Here is a 20,718-nt window from a genome sequence, read left to right on the forward strand (position 1 = left end):
TAAGCCCTGGCACTCTTGGTTCTCAGGCCTTCTGACTGGAACCAGGACTTACACCGTTGGCCCCATGGTCCTCAGGCCTTTGGACTTGGACTGAATTATATCACCAGCCTTCCTTGTTCTCCAACTTGCAGACTGCAGAGCATGGGACCTCTCAACCTCTACAATCATATGAGCCAATTCCTGTAATAAATCTACTTGTATCTGTACCTGTCTCTGTGTCTATGCCTGTGTCTGTGTCTGTGTCTGTGTCTGTGTCTGTGTCTGTATCTGTGTCTGTACCTGTATCTGTATTTATATTTATATCTGTACCTGTACCTATATCTGTACCTGTACCTGTATCTGTATGTATTTCTATACCTGTACCTGTATCTCTCCTGTTGGTTCTGTTTCTCTGGAGAACCCTGACTAATACAACATACAAACAGTTATACTTTGTGATGGTAAAAGCAGGAGTTATCTGAGAAAACCACAAGGAGGCCCTACCATAGACTGGATAGTTAGGGAACATTTCTCTGAAGAAGGAATGTTTGAACTGAAACCTGAAAAATGAAGAGAGCAAGGGCAAGAGTGATTCAGTGAGGGAACAGAATGTACAAAAGAAGAGCTTAGAATGTTCCAGAAGCTGAAGGAAGAAACATTCAGTACTCATTATTATTATTGTTGGCTCTCACAGAATGAATGCATGACTGGATCTTTTCCACCTTAGGACCCTGAACCCTGCAGTTCCCTGTGGCTGAGAGGCTATTACTCAGATGGCCACATGGCTGGTTCCTTCTTATGTTCATATCTCTGTTTAGTTGTCACCTCCTCCAAGAGGCCTTCTTTGACCACCTGTTCACACTCACTTTCCCTTACCCAACGTATATACATACACACACACACACACACACACACACACACACACACACACATATGTACCTATCACTAAATGGAATGATATTATTTATTTGGTTACTTTTTGATAGATGATCTTTCCTCATTAGAATGAAAACTCCACAAATACAAATCCTGTGCTAATAAGCTGTCATATTCCCAGCACCTGACAAACAGCAGGCACTTAATAAATGTTTTGTGAGTGGATGATGAATAATAGGCTAGAGAAACAGAGCATTTGTAAGGAAATGTATTTCCATTATAATCAGGCATCCAGAGGACAAATGCTGAAAGTGAGGAGGGGGACATGTTAGGGATCAATGCCAGGACGTTATTAAAGAGGTAGGAAGACGAGTAATGAGCATATTTATTATGTGAACTCAAAGGCCAGTACTTAAGCTCCTTGCTCCTAAGTACCCTAACATTTCTGCTGTTTGCATTATGAATTTGCTTAGCAACTTCTGTCACCTTTCTGATAAATAAATACAGACATATTTTTGTAACAAGTGTTCTTAGTATTTAAGCTGTTGCCAAGCCCCCAGTGAGTGCAGTGTTTGTCACTGGTGACAGCAGATGCTCTGTAGTGAAAGGCTGGGACCTGCAAATGTGGGCAGCTTTCCATGGCCCTGCCCTTCCAGAGGATCGTATCTGGTGGCTTAATGTTTGCACAGTCATAAGGGGATAAGAAGGAAAGCAGACCTGAACTTAGGTTATTCATTGTTCTTTGTTGAGCCTTTAAGCAGCAGTCACTCATGTATTCCCTTCTGCTTTTCTACCAGGATATTCTGGTTGCTATTTATAAAATGAATAGTTTCACTGTCAAATCTTAACATAAAACAAAACAAAATAAAAAGATCCATGTACTTGGAGAACAAAACAGGTTGGAAGGTGGAATGGCTCCCTGGGTGGACGCTTAGATGTTGGGAATGGTGGGGAGATCGAAGTGAGGACAATACTGGACTTATCATCTAGATGACTGGTGAGTGTCTGTATAAATCAGAGTTCAATCAGAGAAGCAGAACCATTAGGAGATCTATTTTTCTATCATCTATCTGTCTATCATCTATATCTATCTATCACCTATAGATATAGATTTATTATAGGGGTTTGACATTATGCAGCGTGGGAGCTGGGTCAGCAGTTATGTACGGCTGCTCCTTTATGTCTGCAGGGCAGGCAGCCAGGAAAGGAAGATGCATGTGACACTGGGAATTCAAGACAAAAGAGAATCTGCAAGAAGAGCCAGAACTCACGAGACTGCCCTAGAACCTTCGTTGACCTCTCACTTCCTTTCCCCTTTCATTGCAGGAGAAGCTGGCTCCCTACATCACAGAGCTAATATGCACCTGGCCCAGCCGTGCGAGACGCTGAGGGGAGAGATCCAGGGGGAGCTGGGGGAGCTGCCAGCTGGCTGTTGCCTCACAGGGAGGGCCAGCAGGTGAGTGGCAACAGCACCTGTCACCCTACAGTGGCTTTCTGAGAGTAAAACAAAAATGGTCTCTGCTTCACTTTCACTTTCTAAGTCTCACTTAAATTGTCTCTTGTCGCCTAGGCTACCCAAACTGCGCAGGAAAAGGAATTATGGGAAACAGAGGCCCTGCCCAGCTACGTTGACAAATCCCCCACAACGGGGACTTACAAATCCTCACTCGGTTAAGTGAAGGCATGGCTGTGGACGACTCAGGGATTGTGTTGAGCCACAAAATGGGATCGTTGGAAGGACGGGCAGGGGATAGGAAACTCCTGTAGAGAACGAGAAAGCACCGTTAGAGAGGCGGGGAGTTTCTGGGTAGAGATATTTGTGAGCTTGCGCGTCTGTAAGTATTGATGATGACAATGAGGGTGATGATGGCAGGGGACAATATTGAATTAAATGATTGATAACTATGGCACTGACCAATCAGAGTGGATGCTGGACTGTGAGGAGGTTCCAAGGGTCCTGCGGAAAGGCCATCAACTCCACCATGTGCTGATGGTGGTGGTGGGCATCGGGTGGCCCGGAGTTGGTGAAGCAATCTGCCATCCTGTAGGGGAGTTTTCCACATTTTGACAACTGCTATGCTGTCTTGGTGCTCATTAGCACAGTATCAGCCCTACTGGTAGCCAACATTAACTGAATGCCTACCATGTGACCGGCGCTCAGCTAAACCCCTGTGAGTCTAGGTGATGGTGGTGGTGTCTCTGGGGTGCTTTGCCCCGTCCTCACTGGCTCTGGGGGAGAATGTTAGATCCAGAGCAAGCTGGCAGGCCCGCCGTCAGCAAACATCCGCTGCCATGGCATGTACAGCTTTCACAGGAGGATGCATTTTGGGGAGGTTTTATGGGCCCTGCTCCGTGTGGGGAGGACAGTTAAACGTGCGGCAGCTGTGAGTGAGTGCCATGCTGCTCATCAGGACAGCCTGGAGGGGACCAGCTGCCCGCTCAGTGCAGTTTGCAATCTCAAAGGCGGCATCATCTAACTGCTGGAGTCCTGGGGTCTGTCTCTGTGGGGCAGGTTCTGAACTAATAGGAAGGATCCATGAAGATTCATGGATCATTAATCCCGGAAGTTCTTGGCTTGATCGATCTGGTGTGACCGTCCACCCAGATCAGACAGCATACCCCTGAGATGCCATCTGGATCGGTGGTTTACTGTGCAGCTTTGGGTGCGGTGCCTGAAAGGGCTGTGCACTCAGAAGTAGCCTGGAGGTCACTTGCTCCAGCTTCATCCCCCCCGCAGCACCGGGAGTATTGTTCTCCATCCGGCCTCTGTCTTCTGATGAGCCAGGACTGGTCCCGCCACCTCCCCATTTCTCAGAGAGAAACTTTGAAGAGGTGTGAATGTATTATCTTAAATGATCTGGGCATTGGCATTAATACTACCAGATTGACCAAGGAACATAGACCCAGGATTGTCCCATTCTCAAATTGTGTGTTGCCATTTGGCTTGGCCTTCACTGAGGCCAAGGCGAACAGGTTCAATAAAGGTGTGAGCTGGGCAGCCCCTCACTCTGGCCACAAACAGAGTTATAACCTGGGCCACAGGCAGTGGTTGCCTTTGATCTTTGGGGGCTGGAGGGGAGAGTGAGGGCAGCTCATTGGCCCTCTCACCACAACTACTAGGAGGCAGCACAAAACACATGCTTTAGTAAGAGGGGCCAGTGAGTGCCACTTTGATTTATGGAGCGTGCCATTTGACATGTGTCTCAGTTCGTCCCTTCCCTGGGTCTTGTTCCCTGCATAATGAAGGAAATCAGCAAATGGTGGAATTGGATTTAGCATTGCAACTTTCTAGCTTATTCATCACTGCAAAGATCTGAGTTTGCAATATGAGTTTCTTACCAATAAGTAGCAGTGTCTTCTTAGTCATTTGGTATGAAATACCAGGCTCCAGCTGGAAGTGAGAAGGGAATTCCAGGCAGGGGCAATGACACAGGCGAAGGTGTGGAAGCCGGTGTTTGGGAAGGAGGGGCGAAGACAGCCATGGGCAGGTTAACTGGAGGGAATGAAGTATAAGCAAATCTCTCATTTTTATTTTAACAGCTTCAAAAGAAAGATTGGCAGTTACTGTTTCTATGTCCCAAAACTGCAAACTGAGATTTTTGTACTGTTGGTCAACAATGGGGTTTAGGCAAAGGAAAGGAGAAAAAAAATGTAACCCATTCTACTTATGTTTAATTTTATCTGAAGTTACTAATAATAATTACAAATTCCCAACTATTACAACCTCCAGTTATGTTTATGACCTCCCATGACTACCTAAAACATGTTTCCCAAGTCTTTATGTTCATAGATAAACATTGAAGATTTGCATTTCAGATGGGTAAAAACAGGCGCTTCAAAACAATTTGACAGGAAGACAGTCCTTATCTTTTTCATAGACTGGCAGCTGAGAAATTTGTCTCTTAGTGGGGCATAGTCTAGTTTCGTTTTACTGGGGACCTTGTCTCCGTCTGATTTGTAAGCAAATGGGTTCTTTTTAAAATTTATTTTTAAAATTTATCTTTATTGTTGAAAGTATTACAGATGACCCCTTTTCCCCTCCATTGATCCCCTCCACCTCACATCCACCCCACCCCCAGGCCTTCCCCATACCAATGTCTGTGTCCAGGTTTATGCATATAAGCATATAAATTCTTTGATTAATCTCTCCCCACCCACTCCCGCCTCACCGCCTTCCCTCTGAGATCCCTCAGTCTGTTCCTTGCTTCTCCGTCTCTGGATCTATTTTGTTCATCAGTTTATTTTGTTTTTAACTACCTGGGTAGTAAATAATCTTTATCTTCCAGCTTCTCTTATCAGCCAAGAAAAGCAATTTACAGCACAATGCCTAGATAACAAAAGTACTTTCACATCCAGATGATTTTCTCCAGCTCTCTTTAATTAAAGTCGATTCCCTTCTTAAAAGGTGATTCATTTTTCATCTCAAATTTTTCTTCTTTGAAGAGGGCACTTACATGATTCTGGGTTCTTTTGCAGAGCTTAGTATACCTCTCCAATATCCAAAGGTGAAATGGCCTCCTGTAGCTCATAGGGCAAAGTCAGAATCCTACAAAGCCCTGCTCTGGTTTTGCCTCCCCCCCTCGCCCACGTCCGGCCCCAGGCTCAACCTGTGCCTCTTGCACTCCAGCCCCAATGACCTTGATGTTCTTCCAAGCATCATACTCCCCCCACTAGTGATATTGGGTACATGTGGTTTCCTCTGGTGGAATAATTCTTCTGTGCTACCTTCATTCATCAACTTTTGTCTTATATGAAATGTCCCTTCCTCAGGGAATTTACTCTGATCACCCCTTCCACATACACTCGGATTTCCCCCATGTTTCTCTAGGCAGTGTTTTGCTTGTTTGTAATCATTGAACTACTGACATTTATTTAGCATCTCTCTTCTCTGCTAGATTGTAGTTCCTTGAGCACAGGGACTGTATCTGTCCAGTCACTACCATACCCACCTCACAGTGTATCCATAGTGATTGGATGTGCTCAGTTAATGTGTTATCTTATTGGCAAAAATATGATTCTTTATTAAAGCAGCTAAGTGCATTGAAGTAAAAACACACCACACACTTATAAATATTAGCAATATATACTTTAAAAATATTTACAAAGCAAGGTTCTGTTTAATAAATTCTAGATGCATCTCAGTATCTTTTTCATTGATCCTTAACTGCTACTCCTCATGAAAACATTTCTTACTGCTTTATCCTGGAATCATTATCTTAAAGTCAGAAGCATCCTCAGGATGGCATTTTCTTTGTGACTTCAGCTCAACGATTTCAAGATAGTTTGACAATAGATGTCCTTCTATCTTTGAGCTGCTGGTGACACTTTCTGATTCAGTCACAAAGAATTTATCATTGGCTGATGGAATCAAATCAGACGGCGTGGCCTTAGCTGCCTTCTGAGCCCCCAGTTAAAAACACCTCCACAATAGAACAAGTGGCACCTGCAAGGCAGGTCCTCAAATCACAAGGAAGGAATTTTTTCTCACTGACTAAATTTTTAGAAACACAGTGAAATGATTTCTCCTTTATTTTGCCTTGCACTCAACAATTCCCCATTAACTTGTGTCTTTTATGAAGTAGTATCCAGCTCCTACCCTCGAAGAACTTACCATCTGATTAGGTACAAGAACGGTAAAAGCGGTTCAGGGCAGGGTATGCTCAGGGATGCATGGATATCTCAGACAGCCAGTCCAGGAATTCAGGGGTGGGGTGATTTATAAAGAGCTTACGTTGATCTCTCAAGAAAGAGAAGACTTTTTACTCCAATTTTCACATGATTAATTGTTATTTCATTCATGTCTCTATCCAAAGCCACCTCCCTAGAGAAGCTTTTCCTGACCACCCTGTGTAAAACACACACCCTGTGCCACGCTTTACCCCTCTATCATGCTTTATTTTACAATTTCCCCCACTAGAAGCAAGCTCCAAGAGCAGAGGGACTTTGCCCTGATCGCCACTGGACCCTCAGAACCTAGGACGTTGTTAGCACAGAGCAGACACTCATTAGCGCTTGTTGAAGAAATGGATGGGGTCGTGGTGAAGGTGTATATAGGGAAAATGGAAATCCAGATGGAAGAAATGTCATAAGCAAAGGCAAGGAGGGTGGCTTAAGCAGGCCATTTTGATGGGAGTGGGTGGTTCATTGGAATGAGCAATGGGAGAGCGGGCAGTTAGTATATTATACTGAGTTAGGATGGGACTAGATTGTAAAAGACTTTGAACAGCCAACTGTGGAGTTGCTATATTTGAAGATATTTGGGTTGGACCCTGGCCTAGGGCCATGGAAGTGAGAATAAAAAGGTAGGGAGATGCTATACAGAAGCCAGCAGTAGGATTTGAAAAGTGACTGGATGTGGGGGAGAGGGAACCTGTAGGGATGGTCTAGCTATTGAACCTCCAGGAATGTTGGTGCTCTGAAAATATTAGTAAATGCAAAGTAGAGACTGATTTTGGAGACAGGCAGGTGGGCTCTCTTTGATCTAGGTGGAGGTTCAGGAATGGCAGACATTCAGCAGAGAGGATCTGCAGCCATGGGTGCTGCCAGGTGGATGCTGCCAGGTGAGGCTAAGTCCTGTTTCTGGTCTTCCCTGAGAGCTGGACCATGGAGTCATGGTTCCCACTATATTTCAACAGTCCGCATCCAATTCTTGTCATCAGTCCCAGGTGTGACTAGCTGTTCACGTCCCAGATCTTCTTCCCTTCCTCATAGTGCCAACCGTCCAGAGAAAGAGATGTTTCCTGTCCTTAGCCTTTTCTTGACAGAGGCCAGTGCTCATTTAGCCTGACAGATACTTCACTTTGAGAATAAGACCAAGGGTAATTGTAGGAAAGTACCAGTCTTTGGGCCTTCTGCCCCCATTCTGGTGTCCTGTCCAGGTCACCCTCTCCCTCCCTCTGTGCAGCTCACCCAGGCCTGAGCATCACAGTAGGTTTCCCCTTCTTCCTCCCTCTTATTAGAGTCTATGGTTGGAAAGTGGTCTGGTGGGGAAAGGTTGAGTTTTAGAGGCAGATAGACTTTGGATTATATCTAGGGTCTGCTACCGTCAACAGAGAGACCCTCAACAATATACTTAATCTCTCTGAGCTTAATTTCGCCATATGTCAAATGCAGAAAATACCATCTCTGAGAGTTAGTGTGAGCAATCAAGAAGCCTCACTTGATCTTCACTATAGAGTGTGAATGCAGTGCCAGACACCCTTGGGAACATTCCATGAAAGTTAGTTTCTCCAGTGTGTTTATTTTTTCTGGGAAAGGATTTGGCTGAGTACAATCTACTTCATGCTAAGGTGTTAATAGCTGAGAAAGCTGAAATGCCCCTTATTCTAAAGAAGAGAGCAGTGGTGAGATTTTAGGCACAACCAAGAGTCTAAAATTTATGGGAGCTGGACAGCTGAGGGGCAGTCTATGAAGGCCCCCAGGCTCCCAGATTGTGGCACCAGCACACCTGGCCATTAGGGACACTTTTCTTTCTTCTCCCTTTTAACCCAGGTATGGACACATCCTCTTTTTCCTTTGACAAAGCCACAAATGACCTGAAGTAGTATTCCTCAAAGCACAGCCTTCTGTTTACCTGAGGTGCTTGTTAAAAGTACAAATCATCGAGCTTCATCTTAAACCTACTGAATCTGGCTCTCTCTGAGGGTGACATTAGGGAATCTGCTTTATAAACAATCTCCCCAGTGATCCATTTGCAGCAAAATTCTAAGAACCACTGATATAGAGTATTAAAGAGGATAATTTTATGAAGGTTCCAGAGGTAATCAAGCAAATAAATAGATGTAAAGTGAACAAAAATAACAGAGTTTAGGGCTCTGGGTGCATCAGGATCCTGCATGTTCAGCTGAGGCCCATCTGGCCTGGAAGAACTTCCATCCTCTCAGGTCCTTCAACGTACTTTCACCTCAGGCCTTGATTCTAGTCACTCCTATGACTGCTTGGAGCTGACCCTGCAAATCCTGTCCTGGCTGGATACCCCTGTTGGAGACAGGAACTTCCATAACAAGCTGGCTAATTCATCATCCCCACCAGGCCGATCCTGCACTCTTTATGCACCTTTTCATCCATAATCTTCCCATCTTCTAAGCACTTTGCACCTTTTCTCTCTCCCTCCTCTTCTCCATCTAGATCACAAATGTGCAAGCATGTACACACACACACACACATACACACACACACGCACACGCACGCTCTGACATCCATGGAGTCCAAAGCCTCCATAATTCAATGAGACCAATGCTTGGCACAAAGTAGGTGCCTAATAAATGTCGCTTCTCTTCCCCTGACCACTTTCTGTCTTCCAGATGCTCCATTTGAGTGCAAAAGTGTTCCAAAATAATGGGAGGGATTTAGAGAGGGGATACATCATTACTAAATTCCAAAATCTAATCAGTGCAAGGAGCTGGCTGCTGGGTTTCCATGCCTGCATCCTGATGAAGCTGCATCTGGAGCAGAATAGTTCGTGCTCATAAACCATGACCTTCATTATCTATGGAGGCAGCCAGCAGTGGCAGTCCCTGTAGAAATCTTTCCCATCCCAATGGCAGAGGAGGCAAAACTTCACTATTTGTCTCTGCAGCTCTTACAAATGCTTTCTATCATGTTGTGCAAAGTATGCTCTTCCCCTATTGTTTCTGGCTGGGATAGGCTTTTTTTCCAATTAAAAATTAAAATAGCTGCTGAATTTATATTCATTTTTTTGGCCTGCAATTCACGCTCCATTTCTCATAAGCAGCCTGCCTTATCGTGGAGCTCATCTACTTACATTGCCTCTTGGAAACAGCCCCTTAAATCACAGCTTGGTTAAAAATAGTTCCCTCGTGCCAGAGTACCAGAGGGCAGTGTGAATTGACCGAGAGTGACAGGAGGCCATGCAGCTCAATCTCCTTCCTAGGAAAGAATTCACCCAATGCCACCTCATGGGTTGTCTGGCCTCTTCCTCAGCGGCTTCAGGGTTGGGAGTCACAGGGAGCAGCTCTAACTTTTAGAAAGTTCTTTATAATTAGCTATAATTTGCATCTCTGTAATGTCCACTTTCGTTCTTAGTTCTGCCCTCTGAGCCACACAGATCAAATCCTCTTACAAGAGAAGTCTTCGAATATATGAACAGTTCTGTTGCCCTCTGTTGTGGATCAGTTTGTGTCCCCAGAGAGATACGTTGAAGTCCTAAGCCCCAGTACCTTAGAATGTGACCTTATTTGGAAATAGGGTCATTGTTGATGTAATTAAAATGAGGTCATACTGCAAAGAACTTATAACCCATGGACACAGACAATACTGTGGTGAAGGCCTGTGGGTGTGTGTGTGTGCTGGGTAGAAGGGTTGATGGGGACGGGAAGGGATATCTGTAATACTTTCAACAATAGAGAAATTTTAAAAAATGAGGTCATACTGGTGTAGGAAGGGCCCTTAATCAAAGACAACTGGTGTCCTTATGAGAAGACACACGGACACACAAAGGGAGAACACCACGTGAAGACGGAGGCAGAGACTGGAATGATGCAGCCACGAGCCAAGGGATGCCGCAGGCTACCAGAAGCTGGGACAGTCAAGGAAGGATCCTTTCTTAAAGACTTCAGAGGAAGCATGGCCCTGTGAACAACTCAGTTTTGGACTCTGGCCTCCAACACTGTGGGGGAATAAATTTCGGTAGTTTTAAGCTACCTAGTTTGTGGTATTTTGTTACTGCAGCTGGGGAAACTGATACTCCTTCTGAGACTTCCCTAGGCTGAACAGGGCGAGTTTCTTCAATTGTTTCCCATATGATATAATCTCCATCCTGTCCTTGACGTCCCTCTTTTGAGCCTATTTCAGGTACCAAGCCAATTACTCTAGAGATGGTCTGAGCAGCACACCTTGTTCTGGGACCATCACCTCCCACATTTCTGGATTCTGTACCTTAGAGCACAGTTACTTTCTTGGCAGCTTTTTTGTACCTCAAATCCATGGTCAATTAAGACCCACGATTCTTTTCCAAGTACACTGCTGCTAAATCACATCTCTCACCAGGTATGGCAAGTCAGCTAAAATCTCTTATTGTTATGTAGATGCTCACTCTGCCTTCACATAGTTTGAATCTTGAGTCGATTCGCCATTCAAAATTCTTCCCGGCTCCACTCTTACTTTACCTATTTCCCCCAGAAATCTCTTTATGTTTTCATTGAATTATTAATCATGATGGGCTGAAGACGGAGAACCCTGGTATATTATCACACTTCTCTGCAGACTTCCTGTGGATCCATACATTTGTTCACTCAGTAAATATTTACTGAGCTCCTAGTGCCTGCCAGACATTATATTAAGTGCTGTGGGTTTGGTGATGACTGAGACAAGCCTTGGTCCTCATGGAAATTAGTTTAACACAGTAGTCAGCCTTTGGGGTATACCTGACCATTAGTGGAATGTGTGGATATCTGGGTTCTGGCAGATCCTTTATCTTTCCACAAATGCCAATTCCAAATTCCCCGAGCCAGGGGCCTGGAGAAGGGCTGTTTCTGAATGGAGGACTGAATGGAGGGCTGCTCTTCCCAGCAAGCAAAAACCTTGTTCTTGCCTTCTCTGGGACCAGCTGTAGCCCCCTAGGTGTTTCTGTCTCATTTTGCCACTTTCCTTTCCGTTTGACCTGCTGACCACCAGAGCAGCTTAGGGTTTGGGTAGGAAGAGTAGGGAGAAAGCTGAGCTTCAAGTTCACCCCCTGCCCCTTATTTGCTCTTTATACTCCATCAAGCCCTCTCCCTCTCCCTCTCCCTCTCCCTCTCCCTCTCCCTCTCCCTCTCCCTCTCCCTCTCCCTCTCCCTCTCCCTCTCCCTCTCCCTCTCCCTCTCCCTCTCCCTCTCCCTCTCCCTCTCCCTCTCCCTCTCCCTCTCCCTCTCCCTCTCCCTCTCCCTCTCCCTCCCTCTGAAATCAACAAAGATTATATATATATATATATATATACACACACACACATATATATATATAAAATTATTTCTCCAGGTCTTTGTAATGTTTTCTTCCTCCTTGAGTGTCAGAAAAACTCCTATTTATGTTCTGAACACATTGTAGGCCTCACCTTCTCTGGGAAGTCTACTTTGGTAACAACCTTGGGGCTAATCACTTTTGCCTCCGTGTGTTGTACATGGTTCTATTGTTGGACTTATCACGCTGTATTAGACTTTCTTTTTAAACATTTCTTTCTCTCCTGCTAATTTGCATTCTGAGACCAGGAGCTATTTGTTATGCGTATTTGCAACTCCAGCACTCACCACCAGTGCCTCCACAGATGCTCGCTGAATAAATGAATGAATGAGGAAATGATTAAGAAGAAGGTAAACTAACTAACCTATTATATGCCAGGCTCTGTGCCAAGGGCTTTACATACACTATCTCATTTAATTCTTGCAACAAGAAGATAAGGAAAGGGGGCGCTTCAGGGAAATTGAATACCTTTCCCAAGGTCAAGATGCTAATAAGTGGTGGAACTGCAATTTGACCCCTGGTTTGTCTGATTCCAAAACCCTTGCTGTTTTCACTGCATTAGCAGCTCCTGTTATGCTGATTGTACCTCTTTCCATAGTCCTCACTTTAACCTTGCAAAAACTCCCTTTCTTTTTCTTTCTTTCTTTCTTTTTTAAAATTGATTTTAGAGAAAGAGGAAAGGAGGGAGGGAGAGAGAAACATCAATTTGTTGTTCCGCTTATTTATGAATTCATTGGTTGATTCTTTTGCATGTGCCCTGATTGGGCACTGAACCCACAACCTGGCGTATCAAATGATGCTTTAACCAACTGAACTACCCAGCCAAGGCCGAAATTCTGTTTCTTTAACATGAGCCTTTCTCCTTTCTGTCCATTCATTCCCTTCCTTAATCATTAAGTCCTTAGGTCACCAGATTCTGGTCAGTATTAAATTGACCAGAATTAAATGAGATAGTGTATGTAAAGCCCTTGGCACAGAGCCTGGCATATAATAGGTTAGTTTACCTTCTTCTCAATCATTTCCTTATTCATTCATTGCTCTGTCTTAAGAGCAAAGCCTCAGGTCTGTTGATCACAGAGAGTTTTGGTCGAACTAAAGGAAGCATCTTGACTTCAGTTGTGTTTCAGCCCCAGGCCCATGAAAGCAGACCACTCTATGGACCACACCCTCACAAAACCAGACAGAACAATGCCATAGCTGACCTCAGGGCCCGATACAATGATCAACTACTCCCTACCCTGGCCCCAACCAGTCAGTAGAGCCCATGACACCAACCTCTTTAGCTCCATGATTAATGATTTACCCCTATGTAACCCATCTCCTGGAAGCCATCAGGGAGCCAGGTCTTTTAGCACAAGCTTACCTATGACTTCGGGCTTGGCACCATTTTCTAAATTAATAAACCTCTACTTTCTTTGCTGCAAACTCCTGTTCACATTTTATTGGACATGTCAATGGACCCTATTTAGTCCAGTAACATCAACACTCCTTCTACTTATTCATAAGCATCTGGATCCCCTTCCCATGTCCCTCTTTGCTCTATTAAATGATGCTTCTTGATTACGGTTGATCCACCAACCATGAACCTGCTTCACTCATTCATTCTCCAGCCTTTATCTCACCAGCTTCTCCATAGGGCCCTACAAGACACCTTGTCAGACCTTTTGGAAGCTCAGATACATGATCTCTACTTTATTTCCCTAGTCTGTAGATCTAATAACCCATGAAAAAGGAAAGGACCTGTGTTGACATTACTCTTGGTAAACCTCCACTGGCTCCTGGCACTCACTGCTTCATTTTTGAGTGTTTAGGGATTGATTAGGCATTGTCTCCTAGTAGGGACAGAGGGTGAGCTGCAGCTTGGGTTTGGGGTGCAGCAAACTAATCTCTCCAAAGAGGACCATGGTATGGAGAAAAAGGCAAGGGCTTTAGATTTAAACAACAAACCAACATTGGAGTTTGGCTCAGGCACTTATGGGTGTCTTTGGGCAAGTCCTTCCTCTGCAGTCTCCAGTCTCATCCACAAACTGGGGCTGATTTGTTAAATGAGGCCTCAAACTATGAAATGAAACAAATGTATCTCAGCTAAAAAGAGATAGGCCTGGAGAGGGGCAGAGACCCTGGCATGAAACTAAACTGCCCAGAGTCTGAGCTGGATCACTTGGTTTGCAGGTGTCCCTGATCACCTGCACTACATGGTGACAGCACCTCCACAGAATCTCAGAACCAGAAGTTAACTCGGACCTTACTTCTAAATCTCTCAGTCTGCAGATGGGGAAACTGAGGCCCAGTGAAGGGAGTGACTTCTGAAAGATCAAAGTGTAAACTGATGGCAGGATGGAGATTTTAACCAGAGCCCCCGGCTTCTTGTTGAAGATACTATTCACCAAACTAGTGTATTTCAAAATTTTCTGATCCTGACTCAGACTAAGAAATGCATTTATAATCACTGTCTAGAGCACAGTCACACATATGTATGGTGTTTTTGGATAAAACATATTTGTGACAAAATATTCACAAAACAGTACATGTTTCTTCATGCAATTAACTCTGCATGTTCTATTTTAGCCTATCCCATCCCATCCCACCCCATCCTAGTTCATTTAAAAACAAAAACTCTGGTTGACACCTGAACTTGTTTTCACTTTGCTTATTGTAAAGCAGGGGTTGGCTATCTACAGCCTGCAGGCCAAATTCCTGCTGCTTGTTTTTGTAAATAAAGTTTTATTGGTAAACATCCACACCCATCATTTACTTATTGTCTGACAAATTTGCACTACAGCAGTTTGGTTTTTTTGTTTGTTTGTTTGTTTTTTAATTCATTTTTTAAATGGAGGTAACATTGGTTAGTAACATGTAAATTTCAAGTGTACAGAATTAAAATTTCATATCTGTACACCCTATTGTGTGCTCCCCACCTAAAGTCTAGTTTCCATGTTACTAAATATTTGACCCCCTTTACCCATTTTTCCCTCCCTGCCCCCCTGCCCCTCTGGTAACCACCATTCTGTTGTCTGTGTCTATGAGTTTGTTTTTGTTTTGTTTGTTACTTTTTTGTTTTATATTCCACATATGAGTGAAATTATATGGTTTTGTCCTTTCCTGTCTACAACAGCAGAGGTGAGTAGTTACAACAGAGAGCTGGTAGGTCCCACAAAGCCAAAAACACTTAATTATCTGGTCATTTACAGAAAGAGTTCGAGAACCCCTGTGGTTACTGCACTTTGTGCCAAGCTGAACTTTTATAAACTTTTTTTTCAAGAGTCCAGTGTGATGAAAGGAGTGAGGAACGGGAGGGAAAGGCCTCGGAGCCCTTAGCCAGTGTGGCTTTCAGAGATTTTGGCTATTAGGGAGGAGAGCAGAGCTGGGAAGCCTGGGGTTCTGGGTGACCTTTGTTGCCTGTCCATACCTTGGAGCCTTCTGTACCCCAGTTTTGGGTTCACAGATGCTGCAGAAGGGCCACAGAATACAGCTTCTGGATTAGTGCTGTGGATGGAAGGCGGGAGGAGCAGGATTGCACCTGGTCTCCAGGCCCAGATCTTGCTGGTCTTTGGGGCCCATGGAGACGTCTGCTAGTGAGTCACTGATTGGCAGATCTCGTTCTGTACTCTCCCATACCTCCAGTTCTTAGTGGAAATGCTATGGTTTTTGGCTTCATTGGGCAGTGGATCCCCTTGGCCTGCTGCCTTGTGGATGCATGAGGAATGGGAGCTGCCACTGTGTTTGCAAGGCAGAGACCTACAGTCTGTCCTTGGCACCGTGGAGATGTGATGATGCCTTTCTCAAATAAAGCATGACAAGCAGCACCTCAGGAATGGGAATTAGGATTGCTTACTAAGAATAAGAGACAGATTTTGTTGTTGTTAATGAGGAACAAATGTTCATATGCCCCTAATTCAGCACAGAGAGACAGTGGTATGAAACTGTTTGGGGAGGTGATACACTTGGTATTCTATTTGCAGATTACTTGTCTCTGTGTAGGACTAATAGAATTATATTCAGCTCCGCTCCTGTCCTGCACATATGACAAAAACAGACTGTAGAGATTAATGGTATGTATATTTAGTGCATACATCCATGTGCATGTGTGCATTTACCCATGCAAAGTATAAGTCATGGGTACAGATCGCTAATGACCACAGCAAGGAAATGCATTTAGCAAGTGATTAAAGTATGGCTACTGTTGAGACTGCTGTTGCAAAGGCTTACTGTTTGCTTCTTGTTAATGATGATAATAATAATAATGATGATGATAAAACAATACTTATTGGGCACCTACTATATGCCAGGCACTATCCTGGGTACTGCAATACATTTTTTTCACTTAATCCCCCCAGCAACCCTTTCAAGGTAGATGTATTAATCTCCATTTATCTCAGGGGAGTGACCAGAGTTGCCTGATGTCACAAAGGCTCCAGCTTGCTGCTCTGGAGGTAGAGAAGTGGATCCTGAGGCCTCACTGCTCCACCCACTGAGTGTCTTCAGTGCACCGGGAGGGCTCATTTGGGACCTGCTGTTCACTACGCACCTTCCTGGCCCCACCACGCGCTGGCTGCTAAACGCATTGCACTCGCTGCCACAGTTCCTCACGGAGCCATTGAGGAGGAAAATAAGGCAACACAGTGTCTTCATACTACCTATCGGGGGCTCTAGGGTGTCACCAGAACAATGAGGTCCATCAAACAGAGGCTTCCGTTCAGCTTCATCCAAAACTTTCCTGCTGTTCTCTGTTTTATATGACGAGGCTCTCAGATTTCAACGGAAGAGTTTTTATTTCCCCTACGCATGCACGTGCACGCATGCATAGGACATTCACACACAAGTTTGAACCTGCTGCATGTAAGGTGTCTGGCACATGTTAGAGATTTCACTAATTCATTTAACATGTATTTGCTGCACTCCTACTGTGCACAAAGGACTGTGTTAGCCACTGAAGACACAGTGGGAAACAAAACAAACACGGTCTCTGTCCTCACAGAGTTTACGTTCTGGTGAGAGTGCATCGTTATAAAGTGCGATAAAGGTTAGGAAGGCAATAGGTAAGTTTCTACCCAAGTGTATGCCAGGCCGATGCGCGCTAGACCAGCACTGTCCAACAGAAATATATTGTGAGGCATAAATACAGGCCACACATGGAACTTTAAATTTCTAGGTTGCCACATTAGCAAAAGTAAAAAAAAAAAGAGGTGAAATTAAATTTAATAGAATACTTTATGTCTAAAATATCACCATTTCAACATTTAATCAATATTGCAAATTATCCATAAGATATTTTGCATTCTTATGTTCATACTAAGTTTTCAAAAACCCATGTATATTTTACACTTGTGGCACCTCTCAGTTTGGATCTGCCCCACTTCAGGTGCTCAGGACACTTGTGTAGCTCATGGCTACCGTGTTCATGCAGCTCCAGACCAGGGGGCCGAGGAAAGCTTCCCTAAGAAAGGGGCCTTTTAGCTGAGATCTGAAGGAAGAGGAGAAGTTGAGAAGGTAAATGGGGGCTTATGGGGAGAGCAGTCCAAAGAAAGGGGATAGCCCACAGCTAGGGGTAGGGGACATTGGAAGGACCTGAAAGAGAGTCAGTGTGGCTGGGTCTTAGTGAGTTAGGCAGAGCATGCGTGATGAGGCTCACACAGTGCCTGGTAGCTGAGCTAAGAAATATGGTTTTTTACTTTGGGAACAGTGGGAAGACACTGACAAATTTTAAGCTCAACACTCAGTACATGAGAATGAAGCTCACGAATGCTTTGGGGCCTCATAGAGATCCTCAGCTCTCTCCCCCAGGTTGCTGTTGAGGCTGTGGTCTCCAGGCTCTGAGCTGCCCTGACTCACAGAGCGGTTCTGTCCTGCCATGTCTATCTAGAGCCACTAACACGTGGCCTACACACAGCTGTGTCCTGGGACAGTGCTTCCCAGAGGAGGGGTAAAGGTCCTGCAAGCTTGTCCCCTTCTGTGTTGCAATGACTGACCAAATGACCTCCCCTGGAACTGCTCTGGGTTTGGAACCAGGCACCTGCTAGGAGAGGCCCATTCCTTGATGTCTCTGGACCCCACCAAGGCTTTCTCGTGTCAGGCTCCAGGTTCCCACTGCTCACCACCTCCCCTGGTTCTCCAGTCTCTTGCCTTCTGTCTGGGCATCTTCCTGCCCTGTGTCCTTGAAGGCAGGCCTGGGAGGAAGGAAGAACAGGGAGGCCTCCCCAGTGCTCGGACCTCTCCCTTTCCTTCCTCAGAATCCAGCCCTGACCTGGGGAAAGTCTGGGGGAAGGTAGCTTGAAGAAGGTCTATGGTACAGGTTTCAAATACCTAAAGAGAGACCTTAAAAAAGACACGGTAGCCCTGGCTGTTGTGGCTCAGTTGGTTGAGCATGGTCCTGTGCACCGAAAGGTTGCTGGTTTGATTCCTGGTCAGGGCACATACCCAGACTGTGGGTTCGGTCCCCAGTCAGAGGCAGCTAATGGATGTTTCTCTCTCCCTCTTCCTTCCTTTGTCTCTAAAAAATTAATAAAAACATATTTAAAAAAAGAGAGAGAGATAGTAAACATGTTCTAGGTCAAGGCAGAACTAAGACCAAAGTGTGAGAGTTTTAGAAAGACAGATTTGTTTTCATGAAAAGACGTTCCACTAAGTAATCGGAGCTGTCCAATATGTCTGACTGCCAGGCAGTAAGGGTGAGCAGAACGTCTGAGATCTTGGAGACTCTCCTGCTCAGTGGCTTCAAAACTCCAGACCCTAGACTTGGCTGATCCATGATCAATTCCTACTGGTCTCTGATAAAACAGGGAAAGTATACAACTGTTCTAGAGAACAAATTTTCCAAATGCTGCGATTGTCTTCCCTACTTTTTTTGGTATTAAAATAGCTTCCCTACTTTTTTTGGTATTAAAATAGCTTCCCTACTTTTTTTGGTATTAAAACAGCTTCTTGTATGAAATGATGGTGATTACAGATTATTGTTATATTTATTGTCCCTTATTTGGTTGCCAACATTATAAAGTCTCCCAAAGAGTATTTTTGAAATTATTCTGGCCCATAAAAGTCAAATGCCTGAAATCATTGATCTAATATAACTGTCCTGTCCTTCTCATAAAATCTAAATCATCAGAATGCCTTCCACACAGCTCAGCTAGCACCTCTTGCAAGGAATACCCCAGTACTTCTCACCATCTATGCTTTGGTCTTGAGCCTCAGACCTCAGCTGTGTGTCTTGCTGATCTGTGATGTGATGGGGACATTGTCTAAAAAAATGCCAAGCTCCTATTTACAATGTGGGAAGGGACTGGCCACTGAGCACAGCGGGACCTCGCCCACAGAGACCAGTGGGGATGAAAGGCAGCCAGCACTCGGTGGGCTGGGCACTGGCACGTGGCCTGGCTGTGAGTCTGGTGCCAGTGGGAGCAGTGGGTATTCTGTTGTCCAAAAGCCAAGAGGGTTGACATACTTGGGTCTATATAATACACATCCATGTCAGGGGCCAGTTGGTGGGTGAGGTCAGAATCACTCAAGTGGTAGATAATTTGTGAGGTCATGTGGGCAGAGGTGCAGCGGTAGTCTCAGTACACGTTCCAGCTGCAGGGGGCTCCCAGGAAGAAACAGAGCATCTGGCTGCAGAACACAGCCCCTGGGAAGGGGGTGACAAGAAAGAGACAAGGCTCAGGGTCCCACCAAACAGGGTAAGGTTCAGAAAGGGGTTCAGGTCCAAGTGCTGGGCAGAGAAACTGGACAGAAGCCTAGATGTAAGGAGTGGGCACACCTATGGAGAAGGAGAGGGTCCAAAGCTGGAGCGGGCAGACGCCTGAGAGGCGGGGTGCTGCTTCTTTGTTTTCATGATCTTCTTGAGGGCCCCCTGTTGGTGAGGCTGGATTCGCCAATGCCTTCCTGCCCTGGTCAGCTTGGCTGCAGAGCTGGGCTGTGCAGAATGTTAAGGTAGTGGCCTCGGCATCTGAAGCTTTGGGCAGAAAGGAAGATCTGGGCTTATGTTGTAGAAAGCGGTTCCCCCTGTGTTCCCTGTAACCCCAGTGGGCAGGGGCATTTGGTCAGTTCTGCGTACTCTGCCTGCTCTCGGGGACTCACAGCATGCATAAGTGTGCTTGAGGTCTTCAGGAGTCCTGTGGGAAACAGGACTTCATCCCGCGTTCCCCAAATGCCCAGAGAATAAGACCCTATGGTAGCCCCAAGCCTGTGAACCTTCCTTGACATGAGTGTTGACAGAACAGCCTGTGGGAAATGCTGCTCCAGTACCTCAGGCTGGGCCTTGAGGCCAGCCAAATCCCTCATGTTCTGACGTGTATGTGTGTGCATGAGTGTGTGTGCGTGCATGTGTGCATGGAGAGAGAGAGGAGAGGGAGAGATAAAAATCTTCAAATTAACCATGGAAACCATAGTAATACCACCATCTGCTATCTGAACAGGTCACCTTGATGGGCTCTGACAAGAACACCGAGTCACTGGGCCCCTTCATTTCATTCTCAAGGAGGGTCTGGTTGACTCACTTTGACAGTAGGAATATAAAAATTCCACAGGACAGATTTCCCATGACAGTGCCGTGACCCCTGCTGCCTCCCAGGGTCAGGGCAGTTCTATTTCAGTTTGCTTTTTCATGGTAGTTATTACCAGTGGTGCTCTCGGATGCGGTGAGGCAGCCCGGCAAGCACGCAGCTCGGCGTGGTGGCAGCCCCATCTCTATGCAGAGGGGATGAGCTCACCCAGGAGGGCTCTGCTGCTTAGAACAAAACCCACAGTTGGTCTCTGCTCTCAAGGAGGTGTATTTAACTTGCAAACAATGTCTGATGACCAGAGGTGACCTGGTTTCCTTGGGCCTCACCTTCTTGGAGGAGGCAGCATTGCTTAGTGGCCTAGAGTCTGTGTGGCCTTTGGGGGATTGTTCAAAGCTAAGGAGTGGAGAAAGCT

General features: G+C 45.3%; 1 long non-coding RNA gene across 1 annotated transcript in view; it reads left to right on the forward strand.

Moving 5' to 3' along the window:
- Positions 1-2,263, forward strand: part of LOC308565303 — a 143,460-nt gene extending 141,197 nt beyond the window's left edge. The window contains exon 3 of the long non-coding RNA XR_014000025.1: positions 2,182-2,263. This is a non-coding gene — a long non-coding RNA (uncharacterized lncRNA). The remainder of the gene's footprint in view (positions 1-2,181) is intronic.
- Positions 2,264-20,718: the final 18,455 nt, after the last annotated feature.

This window comes from Miniopterus schreibersii (genome assembly GCF_964146895.1).
Source record: "Miniopterus schreibersii genome assembly, chromosome: 12".
NCBI classification, from domain to species: Eukaryota; Metazoa; Chordata; class Mammalia; order Chiroptera; family Miniopteridae; genus Miniopterus; species Miniopterus schreibersii.